General features: G+C 36.6%; 1 protein-coding gene across 1 annotated transcript in view; it reads right to left on the bottom strand.

The window, feature by feature from the left end:
- LOC106874137 (tubulin polymerization-promoting protein family member 2) overlaps nucleotides 1-9176 on the bottom strand; it is a 73921-nt gene extending 64745 nt beyond the window's left edge. Inside the window, exon 1 of the mRNA XM_014921766.3 lies at nucleotides 8957-9176. The gene's annotated coding sequence lies outside the window, so the exon portion shown is untranslated. The remainder of the gene's footprint in view (nucleotides 1-8956) is intronic.
- Between the last annotated feature and the right edge of the window lie 18621 nt (nucleotides 9177-27797).

Raw genomic sequence — 27797 nt, 5'->3', positions numbered from 1 at the left:
CGCTAAAAAGGCCTTTGAAACCAGAAATTCAACCACCCACACAATGAAAAACACCCAACACAAAGCTTAATTTTCTCATTTGCTACTATAAAAGACAAGACAATCCTGTTTAATTTTTATCCGTTTTTTTTTTAAAATAAATTTTGAAGTTTTTTTCTTTTTTTATGAAGAATAAATCTGAAAACATTCCTATCCATTAGGCGCAGGTATGGTTGTGTAGTTAAGAAGCTCGCTTTGCAGCCACGTGGTTTTGGGTTCAGTTCCACTGCGTGACATTTTCGGTAAGTATCCTCTACAACATACCCCGAATCGACCAATACCTTGTGAGTGAATTTGGCAGGCAGAAACTATGTGAAATCCCATCATATGTGTGTATGATTGTCTGTATGTTACTGTGTTTGCGCTTGTCCTCCCCCACACCGCTTAACAACCGGTGTTAGTTTGTTTACGCCCTCGTAACTTGGCGGTTTGACGTCGATTAAACTCTTCCAGGCGGTGCCCCCAAAATGGTCGCTGTCCAATGAGTGAAACAAGTAAAAGATAACCAAGTATTAAAGTTATTTCATTTCACCCACTTTGTTCCAATTCTACATAATATAGAACTATTAAAATTGGGAGCAAAACCGAAGTTTTTCTATTTAATCCAACGCCATCTACATGTCACACCATTTCTGCATTGACTCAATGAATAGAGATTCCGAAAACACCTTGGAATGGTGTCGTACTGATTTTGTCTTGTTTAGCAACCTAGAGACACAATCATTATATATATGAAGAAAAACGTGAACAGCACACAACTAAATCCGTCAGAGTCGCTACAAATGCTCGACTTCCCCCACCATTAGGAATCCTTTCTAGTGAACGCATTTACTCAACATAGCAAACACTGCATCACAATGACTGACCTTCCTCTTCAGAACAAAACAAAAAAAAAAGAGATGAAACTCACAATGAAGTATTACTTCCACATCTGGGAGCAGATATGCTGAACCGCTTTGAAAAATCAGGAAAAATTGCGACTGACTGGTTTGTACGAAGTCGTTCAGCAGCACCGGTGACATAGATGAGAGTGCGCCGCCCAGAGCAGCCTTTCAGTTTCCAACCACTACCACCACTGGCCACCAAACCTCTACAGTCCTATGCAACAGACCCAAAAGCGTAACCTCATAAAAATCCGCCATCCTAGCTGCGCTACTAAGCAACACGCTCCAGTCTTCATTCCCCATGTGTGCTGTCTCTTCCTGCTTTTTTCTACTAATACAAAATTGAACTCTATTTCACAAAATCAGCTGGCTTCGTGACATTTCCACGCAGGCTTTCTCACCTCACTTTAAATTTCTCACGTCATCCAAATTGTGCTCCCAACCCCCAGGATCCGTTCTAGCCCTTACACTTTGTCTTGCCTCCCCCAGAACGTCAGTCTTGTAGAATTCGCTCCATAACGTTTCTTTTTTTAATATATTTTCTGAAGCTATCAACATACACCTCTTCAAGAGGAACATTAACTACACCAGTCTCTAAATGCAAGCAAAGATCGTGGACACAGCTCCTCCGGAACAATTCAACCAAATTATATATTGGAAACGAAAAGCAGTCTTAGGTTGTATAATGTAAGGAATATCAAAAAACTGAGAGGAAATATGAATGAAGAGAAAAACTAAATGATGAAAAACAACATACATGCATATACATACATATATACATACATTACATATATACATACATACATACATACATACATACATACATACATATACACAGATAGACATACACATATGTACACATATACACAGCAGTCCGAAAAACAAGTAGATAAGATCCTTAAATCCATTGTTCCAGAGATCAAATTCTGCCGACGTTATTGCCTGTCATTTTTTCGGGATCGATAAATAAAGTATCAGTCAAGTACAAAAGTCTTCTGTTCTCTTTCTCTTTCTCTCCCTCTCCCCTCTCTCTCTCCCTCTCTGTCTGTCTATCTTTTTCTCTCTCTCTCTTGCTCTCTCTCTCTCTCTTTTCCACCCCCTCTAGCTCTTCGATCATATCCGTAATTTTGTAATTCAAGAGTCCATCCTTAACACATTGTGTCACGCTGATCCGACCCGGATAATTACGTTACTATTATACGCATCTGTAGAATGCTCAACAGCTTACAAGTTAACTTCACGAGAAGGAATTTAGTTCGTTGAAGAACTGCACGATCATCGTCGAAACCGACAAAGAATCCACCACCATCAGGAAAAATACTTAAAGACTGACATTTTAGTCAAGGTATGACAAGAAGCCAGTCCCAATCCAAAGTTCATGAACTCATCCATGAAAATCCACAGTCACATATAGAAAAATTAATAAGTAAATGCACGATAAATAAGTATAATATAATACAAAGTAAAAATCGTATTATCCTTATCTTATGATATTTACTTTGTATTATATTATACTTATTTATCGTGCATTTACTTATTAATTTTTGTATATCTGACTGGATTTTCATGGATGAGTTCATGAACTTTGGTTCTTTTCTCTAAAACTATATATTTATATGTTTTATACTGTGAAACTTAATTTAATTTTAATTTTTGATAAATTGAATTTAATTGAATTTTTACCTGTAAATTTGGATTTTTATCCCTAATATTATTATCATTATTATTATTATTATTATTATTTTATGTTTGACTTTTGTTTTGCATTTGTACAAGTTGGATCCAAGTCTCACCCAGAGACCTCAAGAGACAACAAGTTAGAAGTTCATGTAGGTGTTATGCCTAGGGTACCATATATTTGGATTTGTACAGTTTTGTTCAAGTGAATGTTTAAGAAACCATAAGAAAATTATGTTTGCTTTAAAATTTGAGATCACATAGACAGTATTTTACGTAGGATATGGGCAGTTCCCATGAGCACTATCTTTTGGACTTCAGCCATTTTGGGGTTTCCTGGTATCTGAGCTAGGTAGTAATCAGCCCGTTTCGCTGTCATTCCCAGGGCACCTATGACAATAGGTATTGTTTTCGTCTTCAGATTCCACATTTTGCTAATTTCTATTTCAAGATCTTTATATTTGCTCAGTTTTTGGTAGGTCTTGACAGATACGTTTATATCAATTGGGACAGTCATATCAATGAGGAGGCATGATTTTTGTCTGAAGTCTTTCAGTATGATGTCTGGCCTATTTGCGTCTATCTTTCTGTCAGTTTGAATGGTGAAGTTCCAGAGGAGTGCAATGTGATCATTTTCAAGTACTGGGGGTGGTTTGTGTTCCCACCAGTTTTTATCATGGGGCAAGTCCAGGTTTTTGCATATTACCCAGTGAATATATTGTGCAGCTCTATCATGCCTGTTGAGATACTCTGTAGGCGCAAGCAGACTGCACATGGAGACAACATGATCGATGGTCTCATTTTGTTGTTGGCATATACGACATAATGGGGAGCTGCCGTTCTTTAATATGTTGGCCTGGTAGTTCTTTGTAGGTAGGCATTGATCTTGGGCTGCTATGATAAACCCCTCTGTTTCTGATTTCAATCCAGAGGCCATTAACCATTGGTGGGTAAGGGTTTTGTCAATATCTGCATTATTCGCTCTCTTTGGGTATTTGCCATTGAGAGGTTTTCCATGCCATTTTTCAGTCATAATAGCTAAGGCAGCAATTTTAGCACGGGTTTTCAAGCGCTTAGCTTTTTCTGTAGGTGTTTCTAGTTCGTCTAATTCTTGAATTTGTTGCAATTGGAATTCACTTAGATATTCCTTTGCCTGTTTTGTTACTGAGTAAGATGCTTTCTTGCTTTCATATTTTAAGACAAGTTTTAGCATCCAGTCCTCAGAGTTTTTCATATAGGTGTCTAGGCCAATTGTGGCTACCTTCATTGATAATGCCAGCTGTAGTAGTCCTCGACCTCCCTCTTTTCTTGGCAGATAAAGACGTTCTATATCTGCCTTAGGGTGGTGCATTCTATGCATTGTCAACAGTTTTCGTATTTTTCTGTCAACATTACATATTTCAGTAATTGACCAGTTAACGATGTTGAAACTGTAAGTCACGACTGGTATGGCTAGAGCATTGATCGCTTCGATCCTGTTTCTCGCGTTCAGCTCTGTCTTCAGTATTGCTCTCACCCTGCGATAACATTCTCTTCTGATCCTTTCCCTCATCACTGAGTGCTTGATATTGTCCCCTTCAATTACCCCTAGGTATTTGTAGCTCTCTGCTGGTTCTAACTCTTTAATGACATTTTGCTGGTCAAGGTTCACATTAGATGTATTTGTCATTTTTCCTTTGATAAAGATAGCTTTTGCACATTTATCAAGGCCAAATTGCATCCTGATGTCATCACTGAATTGTTTAACAATCGCTAGTAGGCCTTTGAGTTGTTGGTCATTTTTTGCAAAGAGCTTTAAATCATCCATGTAAATGAGATGATTTATATTTTTATCAAATATTTTATAACCATACTGTGCATCATTGAGCAATTTTGAGAGCGGTATTAGGGCTAGACAGAAGAGGAGTGGTGATAGTGAGTCACCCTGGAAAATGCCACATGAAATTCTTACATCTCCAGCATTTAGAGATTCATTGTCATTGTTCAACATCAGTGTGGTTCTCCATGATCTCATACTTACAGATAAAAAGTTTCGCAGAGTAGGAGCTATTTTATACATTTCCAGACATTTCCTAATCCAGCTATGTGGTAGGCTATCAAAGGCCTTTTTATAGTCTATCCAGGCTATTGACAAGTTTTTGTGTCGCTTGTGACAATCTTCTAAGATCATCTTATTGATGAGTAGCTGATCTTTACAACCATAAGATCCACGTTTACATCCCTTTTGCTCATTAGGGAATATGCTACTTTCTATTAAAAAACTATAGGTGTACTCGGTTAGGACAGATGTTAGCGTCTTATACATTGTTGTTAAGCAGGTTATGGGGCGATAATTTTTTGGTTCGTTTGTTTCCTCATTTTTTGGAAGCAGGAATGTTAAACCATTAACTAGCCAAGAGGGCATCAAACTAGGATTTTGCAAAACATCGTTGTAAAGTTTTGTTAGCAGTTCATGGCTTTCTGGGAAGGCATTCAACCAGAAGTTAGGAATTTTATCCTTTCCTGGAGACTTCCATTTGCTTGACCTCCTGAGAGCAGATCTTATATCTTCTACCCTGACCCCCTCCCACTTTTGCTCCTCTAAGGAGTCTAGGTCTGTAGCTATTCTATCAATCCAAGGGGCCTTTTCATTGTGTGTTTTATCTTCTGCCCAGATTTTATTCCAAAATTCTTGCACTTCTTCTTTTGATGGGACAGACTTTATTGTTACTGGTGTTTTCCCTATCTTCCTGTAGAAATTTTTGGGGTTATTTTTGAACATGTTATTATCTCGGAAGAATTTAACACGCTTTTCATACCTTGCTATGCGGGCAGCTTTAGCACATACCTTTTGCTTGATGGTTTCTATGGTGGCATCAATGTCAACTATGGTTTTCATGTTATATTTTTTCTTTAGTTTTTGGGTCTTTGTAGGTTTGATACTCTTGTCAAATTTAAGGTTTTTCAAACATTCTATGTCAGATCTAAGCAGCTTAATTTGGTGTTGAATGCGTTCTTGCCAAGAAGGCTTTTTGTGGGAGTGTTGTCTTTTTCTAATCTTTTCACCACATAGAATCGTTGAGATTCTTGCGGATGCATAGTACAGGTGGTTGAGATCTGTAATATCAACATCATTAGCTGAAATTATATCCTTAAGTGCAAGGCGGATTTTACCAATTATTTTCAGGTTTTGGTTAGAATTGCGAATTTTGGGGAGAGTGTCGCGTTCATTCATACTAGTTTCTTTAATTTTCAGCCATTCAATCATGATTTGATTTTTTAGATCATGTAGTTCTGTTGCGTCGATTTCTGTATGACTTCCTTCATCTATTTGATTTTCACCTGCCTTAGTGTTTATGGTTGGTTCAGAGAGTATTTTATTTTGCCTATCAGTTACCTTAACTCTTTCAATTATTACTGTATTTTCATCAGCCTTGGGCTGGTTTATAATTATTTCCTCTGTAGTATCTTCTTTAGCTGCAGTTTCATTCTTTTTATCCTTTACTGCTTGCTTAATTTGGTCAATCTCTATTTCAGTTAGTAATTTTTTTTTTATAATGTTTCTTCTGACGTTGGCAAGTTTATTACTGTCTATGTAGGGTCTTACTGCAAGGTGTTTCTGTCTCCAGTTTAAGTAGGTTTGTACAGTATTAGATTTATCTGTAGGGAAATATATGGCACGGTAGAAGGCTCTAAGAACTTCTTTATTATCTTCCCTAGACCATTTTTCATTCTTTATCTTTTGGTTATTTGATGACGAGCATGGATGGCCATCTGTTGGAATATTCCGGTTGTGGGGTACTTCCAGCTCCTGTGTGTCGGGAAGATTTGAACCAGTAGCAGATTTCTCGTCTCGGATCTGGTTCATTATCCGAGTAAGTGGTCCTTTATAATCCGGTCTATGACCATTGCGGTTTATATTTTGTTTTATTAACAGTGAGGCATAACAAGCTTCGACGTTGACGCTAGGGGACGGATCTGTCTGTTTAGGGTAAGTTTTTTGAGACAACACCGTCTCCGAGCTTTCGTGACGTAGCTTCTTAAGGCTAGCAGATCTATTTCGAGTGAGTGGCCCTTTGTGATTCGGTCGATAACCAGTCTGGTTTGTGATCTGCCTTGTTATCATTGAGGCATGACGAGCTTTGGCGTTGACATTCGGGGACGGATTTGTCTGTTTAGGGTCAGTTTTTTGAGACAACACCGTCACCGAGTTCTCAGCATGTAAACATTGCTCGTAGCGTAGTTTTTTAAGGCTAGCAGATCGGTATTCATCTGTATTTTTTTTGTTGATAGATTTATCTCCAGGCATAGTGTATTTTTGTGTGTGTGTGGCGTTTTAAACTTATGAATGGTTCACTGTCTGTATTTGTTCACAAAATGAAAATAAACAAAGAAGAAAGAAAAAAAATTTTGGTTTTGCTTCGTTTGTGATATGTGTTTTCGTATCCGTAAGTGTGTCCTGTGATTTTTACGTAGTTCTGTAAACATTAAGATGCATGTGTAGTTCTATGGGTATCAAAACGTATATATCATTGTGTACACGTTCAAGTGTATGCGTAATTATTCAATATATGTACTTACTATTTTGTTCCATTTCTTTTTTTTTATATAGTTTGTAAACTTTCCGGTGTTGGTTTTGCGTGTGTGATCGCACGTGTTTCATTGAGACATCGTGCATAGGAGGTCCTGTGCTTTGTATTGCAGTGAAATTTCATTTTTTAAGAATAAAAATATTCTTAAAAAAATTATCTTCGTTAAAAGACCGCTTCCTTCAAATCTTCCACCGGTTCTTTTGGCTAATTCCATCGATGTTATTGGATTAGATATGTTTTTGTATAGGGAGCCCGGTGTAGCACATCCATTATTATTATTATTATTATTATTATTATTATTATTATTATTATTATTATATATATGAAAAAAGAAAAAGAATGACTTCATTGGTAGTTCTAGTCAGTTTAATTTATATTTTTTTAATTTTTTAATAATATAAATTTTAGTTCTATTAAAAACTTTTTAAATTATAAATTAAACTGATTAGAAATACCAGTGAAGTTGTTCTTTTTCTTTTTTCAAATATCGCTAACTGTGCCAAGGATCTCACACATTTTCCACTATATATATATATATATATGTGTGTGTGTATGTATGCATGTTTAGGTGGGGTTTAGTTATTTGCATAAAATCAGTGAATATTCTTTTCTACTTTAGGCACAAGGCCTGAAATTTTGGGGGGAGGGGCCACTCGATTAGATCGACCCAGTACGCAACTGGTACTTAATTTATCGACCCCGAAAAGATGAAAGGCAGGTTAACCTCGGCGGAATTTGAACTCAAAACATAAAGACAGACGAAATACTGCTAAGCATTTTGCCCGGAGTGCTAACGTTTCTGCCAGCCCGCTGCCTTAACAATCGGCGAATATTAACTAAATAACAAACTCAATAGAAATTTAGAGTCTAATATTTATAACAATTTCATCGACAGTGAAGTCACTGTCGGTGAAATTACACGCACACACACACACACACACACACAAACATACATATTGTTCCTAAACAAGAATGTTGTTGACAGTGACTTCGAAGTTTCTGCCTGCTAAGCCACTCCGACGATGTCTTAGCTAGCCGAAACTTCGGAGGCACTGTCAACAATATTCTTGTTTGGGAATAATAAATTTGTGCCGTACAAAAGAATAGAGTAACCTATCATATTAATGTAAAATTGTTTTTTATTATAACTTAACATAAAAATAAGCATATATATATATAGTTCTTCACAGCAACTAGCGAAAACGAGAGTAAAGTCCACCCACTCCAACATCAAGTAATTGTAGAAACTCTTTTACATGTATTGAGTACATTTTCTCTTGTTGGTAAATTCAAACGTACATACATATATACTTTACAACTGTTTCCATTGTATTAAGGTATTTTCCAATGAATCCGGGGGTGTGATGGGCTTTTCTTTCTCCTTTACAGAATTTAATATACGCACGTGATTTTAAAAGAAAGTTATCTGAAGGCTAAAAATATACGCCAACAAAGGTTGAATAAATATACAATGGACTGAAGAAAAATTACCAAAACTGCCTGCTTATAGTAGAATTTAAGAAATTGAAGTTTCGATAGAAACGTGGTGGCTTGGCTGCAGCGCAAGAGGTTCTTCGTCTCAATTGACAGTTAATACCATTCTACATTAAATTCAGTCGTTATATATACTCAGAAAATACATGACCGCTATATTATCCCACTTGTCAAAATATAGTCTCATTTTGACCACTTAAAAGAAAATAATATAAGTGTGAGTGAAATGAAAGAAAAAAATAATTCAACGTAATGCGTATGCTAACAGTTCAATGGAAATAAGCTACTTACATCACCGGTGTTGTCTTTCTAGCTGTTCCTGTTGGAATGAATTCCCGACGGATAGTTTGCTAAGAATTTGTCTTGTCTCCAAGCAACATGCGCAAAAGCGCCCTTAGTTACTGGTGCTTGACAACTATATTAAACATTCTGAACAGCTCACACACTTGCAGAATTACGATTATTGATAAGAATCAATTCTTTGGTGTCGTATGTGAACAGAAGTAGTGAGGTAGCTTTTCCCTGCAAAGAGGGAGGAGACGCCGTTTCTGTGCTATGACAAAACCTCAATTACTGAAAGCTTGGGGGTGGGGGGTTATTTTGCTTCTTATGATTTCTATGCACTTAATTATACATATAAATACATGTATATGGGTGTGAGTGTAAGTATGTATGTATACATACACACGCGCGCACGTATGCATACACACACACACACATATATATATATATATATATATATATATATATATATATACATTCATACATATATATATATATAAATATATATATATATATACATTCATACATATATATATATATGTATACACACACACACACACACATATATATATATATATATATATATATATATATATATATATATATATATACGAGCATACATATTGTATATAAATATATATATACATGTATTAAATATAATCTACAACAGAATAGAATATGGGTGTGCGTACATATATTCATACACATATGCATACATACATACACACGCTCACACACAAGCACGCACACACACGCACACACACGTAGGTAGTGGTGTTTGAGTAAGTAATGATACCGATTGGCAATATAGATAAATTCCATGTTGATCATATCAACGAATTCAAGTCTTTGAGATTTAAAGATAACAAGTCTCCTCAACTCAAAAAGATTTAAGAAAACATTACCGAATCGTGGAAGCAACTCTTCTATCAGAATCTCAGTTCCAGCATTTCTGGTGCTATTTTTAGTACTCTTAATACAACAAAGATTAATTTTATTTGCATTTTTCAAAGTTTTTCTCAAGATTTCTGACCAAGATTTGATACTTTTCAGTTATGTTCTGTTCCATAAAAACGGTGAAGTGACAGAAATTGCTAGAACATTGTATAGAATGATTTGCGATATTTCTTCCAACTACTTACGATTTCAAGTTCAAATCTTGTTGAGGTCAGCTTTTCATCCTTTGCGGGTCGATATTATAACATATCCGTCATGAACTGGGGTGATATAATTGATTATACACTTCCCTCAACTTCGAAACCTTGTGACTTTATTATCATTCAGTAAGTTCTGGGGGGATTTTTTTCGTTTGCTTTGGCTCTACTTTTACATATTGTAACATAATGTATGATCTTATCTGACATACTTAGCTTCAATTCGCATTATGATCCTATACACTCACCAAATCTCTGTTACGTGTTTAGTTTGTTTTGAAACGAATCCTAATCTAGTTTGTAATGCCCACCTTCAGTAATAGCTTCTGACTGGTGTTTGTGCACGATTTTCAATTTCTTTAATTTTATATTTTCTGCTAACTTCCAGTGTTTTCCTTATTCTGTGTCATCATCGTCGTTGGCGTTATCGTCGTCATCGATATTAATATTAAAATTTAACCTTTTTTGTTTATTGTATACCGTGTAGATTATTTTTTTGTTTATTGTGTACCGTGTATTTTCTTTATATATATATATATTCTTTATATATATATTTTTTTTGTTTTTATCATTTCATTAAATGTAAATCCACACATTCTATGTCTGCCTTTGTATTGTCCCCTCATCCTTCGCCCTGGTAGCAAATAAAAGAAATTATTATCATTATTATTATTATTATTATTATTGAGTGAGATTGCAGCGCATGCCATCAAAGTGACATTGGTATACGAAGTCCAATATACCCATCATGACTAACCGTCTAATAAGTGTACAGCAGGTACATGCATCACAACCATCTGTACGCAACATATAAACCTCATATCAAGAGAAACAGTGCCTGACCTTGCGGGTGGGGGTTAGTTAAAATTTTCTTCAGGTCGAGTAACCCATTCCGCACAAAAGGTCTCTTAATAAGGGTTATTTAAGGAGGATAAACAAAACACCCATGTTTCCAGGGGTTGAATATTTAAGCTCCAAGGAATTCCTCTCAACACATTGCTATGATGCTCCTCCACTACTCCTACTCGTGATCAGAGATGCACTTATTGTCAGCCACAGAGAGACACGCTCAACTGGTGAATGTCAAGGAACTGTCAAGCAAATCTGGGGTATTAAGCAGAATATTTACTGTAACTCATCTTTTACACCCAGACAAAACATGTACATGATAACACTCCCAATCACTTAAAGTCCGAAACTGTGAGAGTTACTACCTGGTATTGCATCAAGGCATTTATTATTATTATTATTATTATTATTATTATTATTATTATTATTATTATTATTATTATTATTAGCAAGTACCAAAATAAAATTTGTACCAGAATAAAATTAAGTATCAAAATAAAATTTGTGATTTATGGAGGGTCGAAGTTGGCAACAAGGACAGAACAGTGGAGACATACAAGGAAACCGAACGAAAATAAACATGGAGGGTCGTTAGACCAGAACGTGGGTAAAATAGCAAACGCTGGAGAAATATTTTCTTTTACAAGGGAAAAGATAGAAGAGAGAGATAGGATACGTCCAGTCATTAGGACAGTCCTGAAAGAAAAGAAAGATGATCACATGAGGAAAAAAAGATGGCCGATGGTGACGTGTGAGAGAGAGAAAAGGAGAAAGAGGGAGAGAGAAAGAGACATATAGAAAACGGTGAAGGAGAGAAAAAAGGGAATTAGAGAAAGGATGAGAGAGAAAACGATAGGGGAGAAAAACAGTATAGAGTAGAGTCGCATCAAAAAGATTCAGATAAACTTACTTGGAAATGGATGCGTGGCGTTCAATCAAATGACAATATAAATTATATATATATATATATGTGTGTGTATTACTGTTGGTGACGCCCTATACCCATATATGCATATATATATGCATATATATATGTCTATATATGAATATATGTATATATATATGTGTGTGCATATGTATATATATATATATATATATATATATATATATATATATGTATATATGTGTGTGTATATATGTGTGTGTATATATGTATATATATATATATATATATGTATATATATATATATATATGTATATATATATGTATATATATATATATATATATATATATATATATATATATATATATATATATATATATATATATATATATATATATATATACGTATATATGTATATATAATATAGCCTCAGGCTAACCATAGCCTTGTCAGTGGATTTCGTGCACGGAAACTGAAAGAAGGCTGTCGTATATATGTGTATATTTCTCTGTGTGTGTGTGTGTGTGTGTGTGTGTGTGTGTGTGTGTGTGTGTGTGTGTGTGTGTGTGTTTGTGTTTGTACCCCCACCATCGCTTAACAACCGATGCTGGTGTGTTTACCTCCACTTAACTTAGCGGTTCGGCAAGAGACCCCGATAGAATAAGTACTAGGTTTACAAAGAATAAATACTGGGGTCGATTTGTTTGACTAAAGGCTGTGCTCCAGCATGGCCGCAATCACATGACTGAAACAAGTGAAACAAGTGAAACAATAAAAAAAAACTATGCCATCTTAATCCCGAGCAACGTTGGGTATCTCTGCTAGTATTTAATAAACTAAGCCAATTTTTGCTTTTCATTGGATCCACTCCGATCATAAACATCCATTGATGACTGGCATGATATTTGAACAGAAATTGATCTAGTCTAGTGAAGCTTCATCATGAACAATTTTTCACCAAAAAAACTGACACAAGAATTTATTTAAAGTGATAGTATGTTGTCAACTTAATGTGACAGTCCCATGAAAGGGGAGAATGCTACTGTTGTTTTCAAAGTAGAGACAAGCACCTCCACCCAGCAAAGCCAGAATCCAGAGACTAGTTTCAGAGTCATTGCTTTATCGTGCTGCTACTGCATAAATCTCTCTGAGTGATTTAGAAATGTATATTTCTATTTTCAAATATCAATGAAGGTATTTCACTTGAAATATATATGTTTTCAAGGGCGGATAGGCATCGCCAGCTTGCAGGCCATGCTACTCCAGACTTATGATGAACAATGACTCTGAAACTGAAGCAATGACTCTGGAGGCTGGCTTTGCTGGGTGGAGGTGCTTGTCTTCATTTTGAAAACATAAGGACACAGGAAATGTGTCAAGTCCAACAGGAAAGGGTGTTTCCTAGGCCTAAATAACAGTAACATCCTTCCCTTTCATTGGACTGTCACATTAAGTTGACAACATACTATCACTTTACCGTGCTGCTACTGCATAAGTCTCTCTGAGAGATTTAGAAATGTATTATTTCTAAGAATTTATTTTACAGTAATGCACACATCAGAAAGCATTGTTGCCTTCATGTGTTTCTCTGTGTTCAAATAATTCTTTCGGTGCGATCTATTTCATAGAGGCGGAAAATTATTGTTAAAATGCATAATATAATGTTGTAGAAGTTGCCTAGTCCTTGGAATATACATAAGTCCAATTATTATTATTATTATTATTATTATTATTATTATTATTATTATTATTATTATTATTATTATTATTATATCAACACTACTCTGAAGGGATACCGGGTTATTAACAAGAGTACGCATTAACCAGAATAAGTCGGTGAGCTTGCAGGGCGGTACCTAGAAAACCAAATCAATGCTGCTCATCATCGTGGGTCGCTGTTAAGATATTTAGGGCTTGGTTCGTGCCAGACCTTCAGATGGATAGGTAGTGTGATGAGGTTATGAGCCGGGTGACCATTCTGAGCTAGAAACAGGCTGATAGGAAGTTAAATCAGAAAGGTTGAGTAGAGGTAGCGAACTCCTACTTCGCTTCCGCCATTTACTGCTTCTTGTCTTGCACCATTTTTACCTAATTAGATTATTGCGTCTATTGTTTAGCCTATTGTGAAAAGATGTATTCTAGTTGTCAGGTGATCCATCTGCTGGTTGGCTTGGTATGATGTAGCTGAGGTTGAAGAATCTGCAAGGATTCCTAGACATGTCTTCCGCTTATCTTTGTCAGAGTTGTTGACATGGTGCAAGGGAAGACCAAGATTTGGACGCAGAGATATCTAGAATGTGGTGAGATGCTTGCAGTTTACTACTGGTTGAGTAGTGTTGCTGGTCTTAAGTCAACCCTTGTTGAGTATTGCGATGACATTTACGGGGAAATTTTAGGCGTCGACTCAAATCAACAAAACAATCAATTCTTTAGAACTTTCAGCCCGGGGACTATAGATAGGTTTTAAAAAACTGGCCAAGTAATGTTGTCATATAACATTGCTACTTCAGGATAAATTTTAGCGGCGACTGAATCTATTTTAAATGTGCCACAGATCAGGGAATCTTTTCTACATACACTCGGACATTATTCGAACATAACTGACTTATGGAGTTATATCAAAAAGTTGTTGTCGACTGTAAGATAGATTTGTCAATCAGTCGAGTCTATTGTCAGGATCGCCACAACACGATTTTTTTGGCTGAGAATGAAAAGCAGTTTTGCTCAAACTGGTGGTAGCATAAAAAAACACGTTGAGATGCTGAGGATAGATGTTAAGTCCTGAATGGATAAAGTATGCAATAAAAGACTGTTCGTGTTTCAACAAGACTCAGCGTCTTCCCATAAAGTCCACATAACCCAAGAATAGATGTAAGATAATCTTCACGATCATGTAAAACCAAACATGTGGCTTCCAAAATTTGCCCAGATGTACTACAGCATTTGGAGCCTTGTTGAATAGGAGACTAATTGTCATCATCACAATACCATAACTTCACTAAATACTGTCATTGTCTAAGTGATGTCTGGAATAAACAAGGACTATTTATGGTGACATGTCAACGGTTCCAGTCCTGTCATCGAAGTTGAATGCAGATTCATAGAATACTTTTAAAAGAAAACTTATCTACATCATGTGCACATTTTTTTTTATTAAAATACATTTGGTTTTTGCTATATTAGAGTTTGTTTTATTAAATTACTAAATATGTTCTCTCCATCCAGGATATATAAGGATTATCTGTAGGTCGATTCTAATATATTTAGTTGATAATTTTGTATGATAATCCGCAAGATGCAACCCAATCTGGCAAGTAAGTCTATATTGAGCTGTGAAACGAAAATTATCTTTTATAGTTAACTTTAGTTTAAGTTAACATCCGGCTAAGAAGCGGGAGTTGTGACTGTCATGGGAAATTTTAGTTTGGGAAAGCCAAAATTTAGTTTCAATACTAACCCAGTCTAAAAATACTTCAACGTCTTATTTTAAGTTTAAGTAAATATTTGTATGACAATTTGTTTTACATAAATAAGTAAGCATCTGGATCATTTTATTATTTTTTCTTTCTTCTTCCTTATCCCTTCGCCCTTTCATTTTAATCAATCAACAACACTTGTTGAACACTTGTGTATTCTTCGGTAAATAGGATATTTACACGACTAAAGACCAGTTTATTTCTGCTTTTTCAGAAAATACATACAGTCTTTGATACAGATTTAACGAAATAATTTGTTTTTCTTTCTCTACACATGTGATGCTTGTGTTTGTGTGTGTGTGTGTGTGTGTGTGTGTGTGTGTGTGTGTGTGTGTGTGTGTTGTGCATAGGTTTGATAATTTAAACAGGAAAATAGAACTCAAAAAAGAATATATACATTATTTTTATTTAATCGGTGGGGGTTAAGTAGTGACTCAAAGACCGAGAGTTTCATTGGCACTTGTCAATGAGATTCATAAGTGACAATTCACGATATTCTCGGCCCTTGGGTCACTTGTAACTTTTGTCGATTGTGTGTGTGTGTGTGTGTGTGTGTGTGTGTGTGTGTGTGTGTGTGTGTGTGTGTGTGTGTGTGTGTGTGTGTGTGTGTGTGTGTTTGTGTGTGTGCATTCATGTATGCATATATGCATGCATATCACAGGCTACCGTACAGTTTCCATCCACCAAACTATACTCACAAGGCATTATCAATCTGACTATAGTAGAAGACACTTATCCACGGTAGTCTATTGTGCGATCGAAGTGAACAACGAGGTTTCGTAACGAATTCCATTTTTATTAGTTTGTTTGTTTTGGCGACGGGGGTCGATGGAAAGAGGGCATTTTATTTTATTTGGTCTCTCTCATTGGTTTTGACATGCAGTTAAGTTGAGACAGTTTAATTCTTAGGTTTGTGTCTCTTTTAAAACAGAACTATACTGAATCGTTTAGACTACCCACAGAGATTACTTATTTATAGTGTTGCAGGTTTAGGGTAGGACCAGATGCACTTTCTGAAAGAACTGATAGTAGGAAAACTGCGCACGTCGTATAACGAGTTCTCCGAACAACAATCCTTTGGTTTTATTTCGGTGTAGTCTTCTAGTGACATACTCTAACGAGAGTTAAGTAGTTCCTCGCTCCCAGCGATCTTCTGGCTAAAAACACGGAATTTCTAAGTCCCAACATTGTACAACGGACCTCTGTACAGTTTCTGACCATCTAATTCCTTTCATAAGGCATTAGTCACCCAGTATGGAGTCGAACCCGTAGTTATGCGGTTAGAAAGAGAACTTCTTAACCGTGCAGCCATGCCCTCGACTGGTTAAAGAATTAAGCCAAAACCTCAATTCAGCTTCCGCCAATATTTGTAAAATGCTGTAAATGTCTCTAAGCGAACTAAGAGGGCGCCACGAGTAATATCACTTGATAATCTATTAACGTCAACCTATGTTTCTGAAGTTTTTTTTAGTGTCTGGTCTATTTGTGAGAAGCAGGGCCGGCTCAAGGTACCGGCAACTCTAGCAGTTGCCCGGGGCGCCATGTGCTAGGGGGCGCCAAGGAGGGTTTGACAAAGACAAGGAAATTTCCACAACCGTCAGTTTGTACACGCCGAAGTTCAGCTTGCCCGGGACACCAGCAACCCTGGGGCCGGCCCTGATCAGAGGTTGAGTGTAGTGGTTCCATGCAAGTTAATCACCTACATACTAGTCAAAAGCATATCTTCATCCGTAAGAAAGTTTTTGCTTAATATTGATCGTTTAAATTTATATCAAATATATTTCCCGCTACTACTACTACCAAACCAAACTTTGAGAATTTCTGTTAATAACAATATCACTTGAATCTAAGTATTCCACTTAAGGTTCGTCTATAATAAGCCAGAAAGAGATGCATACCCTCACCCCTCACTATTCTTTGTAATTTTTTATTTTCATTTTCCAATGAAAAATAAATCAGGAGATTTAACTTCGAATTTTGTCAGAATTTTCCATTGCATTTCAAAACGTTTTCTCACAACTTACAGACTTTAAGGAGAGTAATTTGCCTCTACACTTTAGAACATATAGAATTAAGGATTCATATAAGCATATATATATTTGTGTATATATTACGCGTGTGTGTGTGTGTGTGTGTGTGTGTGTGTGTATACACTGAGAGAGAATGAGACTGACAGATAGACAGACAGATAGATAGATAGATAGATAGATAGATAGACAGACAGACAGACAGACAGACAGATAGATAAATAGACAGACAGATAGATAGATAGATAGATAGATAGATAGATAGATAGATAGATAGATACACATACACAGACAGACAGACAGACAGACAGGCAGACAAACAGACAGACAGACAGACAGATAGATAGATAGATAGATAGATAGATAGATAGATAGATACACACACACACACACACACACACACACATATGTATATATGCATTTATATGCACATATGTATACACACATACATACGTATCTATACATGTGTGTCTGTCTGTGCGCGCGCGCGGATGCGTTTGTATATCTCTCCTCCTATATCTTCTATTAACAATATTTTTTGTAATATCTTTTCGGGTAATTAAATTCTTGTGAAAGCTTCAAGATTTAGTCACCACACACACACGCGCGCGCGCGCGCGCACGCACACCACTGACGTATATGTGAAATATGGATGAAACTGTAAGTAAAATAAACCCAACAGAAGACATTTCAAATGCTGGAAAGATACCATTTCTCTTTGGGCAATTGGAAATACATCCTTGGAGATATATATGTATAACTAGCATTAATCTCTTGGCCTTTCCTTACAAACAAGGGTCTCTTACTTACCTCCCAGGAAAGTAATTTGATAGCTTTATCTTACTAATTGCTCTCCTCTCTCTTCTAAATACATTATTTAAGGCCTTATCAGTTAAACCAAGACGTACTGGGCTTCAGGGTTTTCCCCACAAACTCTTTCAATTTGCGTTCCTTCTCATTTAAAAAGATATCAGGAATGATTTACTCCAGGTTTAGGTTCTTAAGTTATAATAATATGGATTGGCATTTTAATTATTTTACTGATTCCAGTATTATTTCAGTTTACACATTCGAAGCCGTACGGAGTGGGTGAGCGTATTGAGAATCGTCCAACCGTCTTATCATCCCCTGGTTGCTGCTCCTACTGCTGTTTCTACTCTGTTGTTGTTACTGCTGCTGCTGCTGTTGCTGCTGCTGCTGAACACATCACACATGTACACACACGAAGACAGAAAAACACACATATACATAAACAGACATATGTAGAAAAAAGTCATGAACACACGCACGCGCACCACCTGTCTTCGTCTGTTGTTTTTTTCCGTAAACTCTCCCATATATATATATATATATATATATATATATATATATATATATATATATATATATATATATATAGTAATAAACTTTCAAATGTATTTAGAAATGGAAAGAAAAATGGTCAAGTATAAGACTCAAAATGGCTAACAGAGAGACGGAGGGAGAGAGTTTGTGAAATAAAGGGAGAAGGAGAGAGAGGGAGAGAGAGAGAAGGAAAGACAGAGGGAAGGGTAGAGGGAGAAACAGATGGAGAGATAGAAGGAGAAGTAGTGGAAGTGACAGGGGGGGGGGGACAAACAGGGAAATGGTGTGAATGTCACATCTAAATTAGAGTGTCAAAAGCCCTCCATTTCAAGGAGGAGGGGCTGGAATGGGAATTTGTGCCGTTTGTGTTTCGCTTACAAGGACGTCTTAACAATATAGATGAAGATGGATTGTTTCCTAGCCCAGAACTTAAATTGGTCCCTAAACATGACTCGCAAACAGCCTAACTTCTACGGTTTATCACACATCAAGGGGCATTGATATCTTACGAGGCTTCACTCTCCGACAGACACAAATTCTTTTTAGCTGAACGGACTGGAACAACATGAAATGAAGTGCCTTTTTCAAAGACACAGTTCGCTGTCCACTCCAAAAATCAAGCTTACGACTTTACGATCGCATCCAAACGCATTAACCACTAGATAATCGGTTAGTTTGTTGTGTAGCAACCTTTTGTGTAACTTTTACAAACTGGTATCTTTTATATTTTACATGTTTCAGTCATTGGAGTGCGACTATGCTGGGTCAACGCCTTGAAGTTTTTAGTCGAGCAAACTGATGCCAGTACTTATTTTTAAGTCTGGTACTAATTCTATTGATATCTTTAACCGGACCGTTAGGCTACAGGGACGTAAGGAAACCAACAGCGGTTGCCAAGCGGTGGTGGGGAACAATCTCAAAGACACACCACACACACGTAGATAGATAGATAGATAGATAGATAGATAGATAGATAGATAGATAGATAGATAGATAGATAGATACATTTCTTTTATTAGCCACACAGGGCTCAACAAAGATGAGCTTTTCTTTTGGGGAGGGGGAGGGGAAAAAAGGAAGTAGGGGTGTGTCGATCAAAAGGGATTGTAGGAAGGAAAAAGGGGAAGTTCGATCAAAAGGGATCGAGAAAAAAAGAAAAAAAACAGCGATCAATAGGGATCGTGTATCACAGTAATGTTCTCGTGTAAAAGGGGAGGACAGTTTAGGTTTAGCCGTGGAAAGAAAAGCCTACGGAAAAGACCACGGTAACCTTGGTCAATATTGTCATTGTGATAGATAGATAGATAGATAGATAGATAGACAGACAGATAGATAGATAGATAGATAGATAGATAGATAGATAGATAGATAGATAGATAGATAGATATGACGGGCTTCCACATAGTTTCCTTCGACCAAATTCACTCATAAAGTATTGGTTGGCCCGGAGCTAGATTAGAAGATACTTGCCCAAGGTGCTGTGCAATGGAAGTCGAACACGAAACCATGTAGCTGTAAAGCGATCTTCTTAACCAGGCAGCCATGCCTGTATGAACATAAAATGTGTCACTCTAATATATTGCACTCTGCACTTCCACAGTCACGACATAGCGTGCTGAGTCACGAATAGAAACTAAATATATCTCATGAAGTTTTAACATATGTTTTTAATGGCTACTCAAAGGAGGAAGCCCCGTGTTCATGACTTTTGACGGAGCCTCTAAGACTACAGAAAGAGAAAGGAAAAAGAAATCACAGCTTATTGGCTGCTAAAAGTGCAGTAATATTATCGACTTACTTATCGTCAGATAGGGACCTTGGTTGAATACTGACTACAGAGTAAAATCCACGCTGAAGTCATCCAAGGACTGGCGTGATGGTGGTGTTAAACCAGTCAACTGGAATTAAATGCAAAATAACAGAATTTCAATCTTCATTCGTTGACAAAACTTATATTCACAATATTAAGATGATGGAGTTCTAAATTAAATAAAGGTTATATTTGTTTACACATCAATTGTAGAATGAGGTTTCAAAAACAGATATCGTACTGTGACGATGACTAAGTGTTAGTACTAGTAACCTAGAGACAATATTAGACAAGCTAAGGCGGCGAGATGGCGGAATCGTAAGAACGCCGGGAAAAATACTTAGCGGCATTTCGTCCGTCTTTAGGTTCTGAGTTCAAATTCCGCTAAGGTCGACTTTATCTTTCATCCTTTAAGGGTCGATAATACAGGTACCAGTGGAGCACTGGAGTTGATGTAATTGATTTAAGCTCTCCCGCCGAAGGTGCTGCCCTTCTGCCAAAATTGAAACTAATATATTATTGGACGTGCTACGAAAAGCAATCATGGGGTGGGGGGCATGTATGTGTATATGCATGCGTGTCAAGTCACTCTTGAGTGTCACTGGTAACATGTAACCCAGTACACCCTGCTGCATGATCAGGGCAACACCATCAGGTAGGCTTGGTGAGTCGGGTGAATTTTTGGACCCTTTCAAAGATATGAAGCAAGACCGCCAAAGGGAGTCAACGGTAACTCATTAAGTGACATATATCAATATCTATAAAAGAGAGGATGTTTGTGTGTGTGTGTGTACGTGAATGTGGTTTATGCACGTCCACAAATTAGCACGCATGTCACTCCAATTTTAGGAGAAGATTCGGAATGACCCTATGTGCATTTTAGTGAACTTTCTCTCTCAGAGGTACCCGCGTATACCTGTAAAAATCGATAAACTTTTACCAATTTTGAAGTTTGTTGACATGGCGAAGTCAAATCTGTGCGTACGCGCGTGAAAGAGAGAGAGACAGAGAGACAGAGAGACATACAGAGAGAGAGAGAGAGAGAAAGAAAGAAAGAAATAGTGTGTTTGTGACAGGGGGGGGGGAGATACAGTGTTTGCTGGCGTCCAAAAAAAAATATGAAAAAAGTGGGTAAGGCAGACAGAAATCAAAGCAAATTTTTCTAAGTAAGACAGAGTTTACTTTGCTAGCGTCTAAAAAAAAAAAAAAAAAAGAACGAAAAAGTGGAAAGGGAAGCAGAAAGCGTATTAGGAATGAAAATGTAGCTAAGACAGAGTAAGTGTAAAATGTAAAAGGCATTTTTTTTTCTTAAACATGAGATATAGTTTAAAATATACGATGTTTTTGAAAGACACTATATTCTATAATGAGATTATATATACTTTCTCACACAACAATTCAAATATATTTATTTTAAATCATTTATTTGTTTTAAATCGTTCATCTTTCTCTCACCTCTCACTCTCACACACACGCACATATACTACTTTGGGAGCGAAAGAGTTTTGTTTATATTTTACAACAACTATGAAACAAAAATGTAGCAATTTGTCACCCCCACCCCCAACCCGTTTTTCTGACCACAAAAAGGGTTTGGTAATTTTTCAGATTAACACCCGAACGATTTCCACTAGGGTGTTACGGTTAGGGTTTTAGGGTTAGGGTTAGGATTAGGGTTAAGGTTAGTGTTAGGGTTAGGGTTAGGATTAGGGTTGGTGTTAGGGTTACGGTTTTAGGGTCAGGGTTAGGGTTAGGGTTTAGGATTAGAGTTAACCTAGAAGGGACAGGCCCCTTATTTTTTGGTTAAGGCTGTGGGTAAGTTTTCCTAAGTTACTCCAATTCACATCCCCAATGCAAACCTTCAGATCAACCTTTTCCTATGCAGATCTTTAATGCAACTTTAAAAAAAAAACAGTCAATATATATATATATATATATATATATATATATATATATATATATATATATAGAGAGAGAGAGAGAGAGAGAGAGAGAGAGAGAGAGAGAGAGAGAGAGAGAGAGAGATACACCTTTTGCTTGTTTCAATCATTTGACTGCAGCCATGCTGGAGCACTGCCTCAAAGAAGTTTTAGCCGAAGCAATCGAATTTTTTTAAAGCCTGGTACTTATTCTATCGGTCTCTTGACCGAACCGCAAGATTACCGGGGCGTAAACGCACCAACACCTCCTGCCGAACGGTAGTGAGGGACAAACACACAGAAAGACACACACGCACACACACACACACACACACACACACACACACACACACGCACACACATACATATACTCTTTTACTCTTTTACTTGTTTCAGTCATTTGACTGCGGCCATGCTGGAACACCGCCTTTAGTCGAGCAAATCAACCCCAGGAATTATTCTTTGTAAGCCTAATACTTATTCTATCGGTCTCTTTTGCTGAACTGCTAGATTACGTGGATGTAAACACACCACCATCGGTTGTCAAGCGATGTTGGGTTGACAAACACAGACACAAAAACACAGACACACAAACACACACACACGCATATATATACATATACATATATACATATATACGACGGGCTTCTTTCAGTTTCCGTCTACCAAATCCACTCACAAGGCTTTGGTCGGCCCGAGGCTATAGTAGGAGACATTTGCCCAAAGTGCCACGCCATGGGACTGAACCCGGAACTATGTGGTTGGTAAGCAAGCTACTTACCACATATATATACGACGGGCTTCTTTCAGTTTCCGTCTGCCAAACTCACTCACAAGGCTTTGATCGGCCCCTGAGTAGAAGACATTTGCCAAAAGTGCAACAATGCAGTGGAACTGTACCCAGAACCATGTGGTTGGGAAGCAAGCTTCCTACCGCAGTTTAACCTACCAAAAGTAACTAACTCCGAAGATGGAGAACTCTAATAGAAAAACCTGAAGTATGTTATTCATTGAATTTGTGGCCAACGTTTGATTCACCTTTCTGCTGTCAGTATTTCCAAAATGTGTGGCGGGACCTACACAAACATCCACCACTAAAAACAAATTATCTATTATGGGTAGTTTAACAGTAATCATATTGTCAATAAGATTGTTCAATTTGGAGTCAACGGCAAACACTACTGGGATAAGTGTGCGGAAGTGAAGGCCAGTGACGAACAGGTTAACAAGCTATAAGCAACAATAGAATAAGGACAAGACATAATGGAAAACGACGTTCGTAGTTGGTATATACATAAATATATACATATAAAGGCCATTTGACTATGAGATAGCATTAGATATGCTATGTGCAAACGTAACACTAATGAAATAATGGTAAAATGTCCTACAAGACTTGAAAAGCATTTATGTGCTTATAGCTTGTTAATATTTTCATCAAGAAAAAGTTCCACTCGATATGAAATGAAATATGGAGACATATTTCATTCTATATTGGCTACCTCTGATGAGCGTAGGATTATATAATCGGATTGTTGCCTAACACTTCGTCGTACTCCTAGCGCGAAACCAACTGGCAAGAGCAGCCGTGATGGATATATAATACTGTACACTTTGGATTATATATATATATATATATATATATATATATATATATATAAATGAACTTTGCGTTAGTTAAAATATGTTTGTGACATATTTCCACTGCTAAAATGCAAATTTACTGTAGTTACCGTAGAGATAAATAGTGTTACGGTAAGAAGTATATACTATATACGTTTCTATGTATGTATGTATGTATCTATGTACGTACGTATGTATGTATGTATATACATGTGTATGTATGTATGTATGTATGTATGTATTAATATTCAACAGAAGTTACAGAATAATTGAAGCGCCGAGAGTCCCTTGCGTTCGCACTTATCAAACTCGGCCCTTGAGTCGCTCTGTTGCTTCTGCTAAATATTAATAAAAATATACATATACTCAAATTCTAAGTTTTATTTATTATTTTTTTTTTTTTTTGCATCACCGTATCTGTACAAAGATACATATAAATATGAGTGTGTATAATACCGAAACATGACCGGACTTGTCACTCTTACTTGATAAAAATAATTGGAAAAATTATTTATCATTGAAGTAATATTACCTTTCCCTCAACGCATAATTAGGATCTTTTTTAAAACGGGGGCCACATTTTTCATTAACGAAACACTTTGAAACTTGGAACACTGGTAGAATGTGTCATATAAAACATCTTTTTCTCTTAGTCTTCTTTAAAAAAAAAAAAGAAATCCCTAAGTTATTCCATGTTAAAGTTGTCGTATTTCTGTAATTTCAACCAATCACTGACGGTCCATTCAGCCGATATACATTAAGTGCCGACTACATAAACAAACGATTCTGAAACAATTAACCCTAACCCTAACCCTAACCCTAACCCTAACCCTAACCCTAACCCTAACCCTAGGGTTAGGGTTAGGGTTAGGGTTAGGGTTAAAGCAAATTTAAAATAAAAAAAGCAAATAAAACGAAGGTATGGAGATTAAATACGCTTTACATCGCTTAATCAGCCAAAGGAGTAAATGTAAACAACTGAATACTTGTCAGTGATTGGTTGAAATTATCGAAAGAAGAGAATTTTTTACATGAAATAAATTCGAATACAAAAATATTTTTCTGTTCTATAACACAAAATAGATAAGTATACGAAGTTTGAAAGTCTTTCCATACCAAAAACACTACGTAAAACATTAATGAAAAATGTGGCCCCCGTTTTAAAATAGATCCCATAATTATTTTTGATACTCATTGCACTGTATATGTTAACACTTAACTATTGTCAAGTTAATCGAATGGTGTCTCTATGTAGTTTAAATCTGTAATTTTTCTTGTAATCATTGAAGTTTATTTATGTTATTAACAATTGAGATAAACAAAGTGGCGAGCTGGCAGAATCGTTAGCGTGCCGGGCAAAATGTCAAGCGGTATTTCGTCTGTCTTTATACTCTGAGTTCAAATTACTTTTAGAGTCGATAAAATAAGCACCAGTCGCGCGTTGGGGTCGATGCAATCGATTATCCCCTCCACCGAACTTGCTAACCTTGTACCAAAATTTGAAACCAGTAATTGGAATGAAGATCAGCAACAACGACTACCATATTAACTTATTCCTGTACGTTCATAAACAGCTGTCATATCGGTCGATAAGAAGGTTCCACTGTTCAGAGTAGGAGTGTACAGAGTAACCGGATGGAACAGAAAGGTAAAAAATAATAACATATCTACATGTTAAAAGGTAATATATTATATTTTCCTTGCGCAACAACAACAATAAAAACAACAGTAACTGCTTCAACAACAGTAAATAAATGACAGAAACGCAGTAACAGTCAGGTCAGTCCGGTTTCGCAGCTGGACCTTTTGTTAGTTTTTGATTTATAGCCATACACCTACATATACTATTCGCCCCTACATGTGTGTGTGTTTAGCTACGAATCCGTGCGTGAATGTGTTTGTACAAACACACACACACACACACACACACACACACACATACATACATACATACATACATATATATATATATATATATATATATATATATATATATATATATATGCACACAGACACAGACACACAGACACACACACACACACACACACACACACACACACACACATATATATATATATATATATATATATATATATATATATACAAGCTGAATAGCCCGTCGTTGCCACGCAATTATTACAATAGAATGTCTTATATAAAATTTTGTTTATTTCATGTCAGAACATGCTTTCCTCGACAGATAGGCTTCCTGATCAGGACAGATTTGTGCAATTTTTCGCAAACAAGCTTTGTTGAGGATTTTTCTCCTTTTTAAATTGCTTACATGCCTGTTCGACCGTTTCACATGACTTTATTTATTAAAACTTATTAAAACTTCCAAAGTTCTTATAACTTTGGTCGTGGTAATGCTTTGCTTTCGTTTGTTTAATAAAAATTCCTCCTCGCATAATGATTTTGCTTTCATTTTGTGATAGACAGCTATCATGCAGAAAATGCCAGCTTCCAAATCCTGTTTTCTGATTAGGCAAAATTGATTAAACTTTAAACCTCGGCAACATTTTTCTGCAGTTTTTCTGGAACAGATAAATAATGAAATCGGATTTAACGTGGAAAATTATTTCAATATACCAAAGTTGAAACATTTTGACGTAATTTAAAAATCTCACAATATGTGATAACAACAGGGAAGACCCTACAAAAGCAGGGAGACAGAGTTATAGGACGTCTAACGCACATACACGCACACACAAACTCACACACACACACACACACACACACACACACACACACACACACACACACATACACACTCACACACACACACATGCACACACACACACACACACACACACACACACACATTTACAAACGTACACAAAGGTAACCACCAGTTGAAAATAGTGTATAGTAGACATATGTATGTATGTATGTATGTATGTATGTATGCATATTATATGTATGTATGTTTGTAGAAAAACCATCTCCCCCCTTTCTCCTTAAAGCTACGTATTCCTCACACCCCCTTTCTCTCCCTTCGTCAGCGTTTTAAAAGTTAGCCGTGTGTGCGTGTGTGTATGTCTATATATGTGTATGTGTGTGAATGTCTGTATGTGTGTGTGCGTGTCTGTGTGTCTGTGTGTATGTATGCATATATCTATGTATTTACGAAAGTAATTAAAATCTCAAGCCGATAGACAAACCCATTTGAGGAAGCACGAGGGACCAGAACAGAAACGACGACGGATGGGATCATGCCGATATTAAAAGCAGGTGTTAATAGAACAACTTCAAAGTAACGCAGCCAGAAAAGTCTGCTCCAGAGAACAGGAAACATCAGAGCAATGTTAAGTCAGGTTGGAATTTTGACCTTTTACTCGTGAAGAGTGGCGACTAGCAGCCTGTAACTATGATCTGACTCTAGGATAATGCTATAGAAGCCCTATGAATACATTTTAGTACAGTACAGACCGGGGCAAAGGCCAGGTGGCGAAATTTTTTTCCCACGAGAGTTCCAGAACCCAGTTATGATTTCATTTGCATACAGCCAAACAGAACTTAACTATCAAACTAATTTATGATGGGCGATAAGATAAGGTCACTCGGGTGAGGAATGACCGTGCTTCTTTTCTCTTTTAATAATGCTTGTTGTCTTTGTTCTTGTTTCAACCATAGCTGCCTCTGCGTAGTTGTGTCGTTGTTTACTTTGTAAACCCTCGACCCATATTTTTCTCATCTACATTTTTACCATATGGGGCCCTAACAAAATCCAATTAATGTAAATCTAATTATTTGTCTTCTTCTAA

This window comes from Octopus bimaculoides, chromosome 10 (assembly GCF_046866305.1).
Source record: "Octopus bimaculoides isolate indiv1 chromosome 10, ASM4686630v1, whole genome shotgun sequence".
NCBI lineage: Eukaryota > Metazoa > Mollusca > Cephalopoda > Octopoda > Octopodidae > Octopus > Octopus bimaculoides.
Note: the sequence above shows the minus strand (reverse complement) of the source record. Positions and strands in the feature narration are given on the sequence as shown.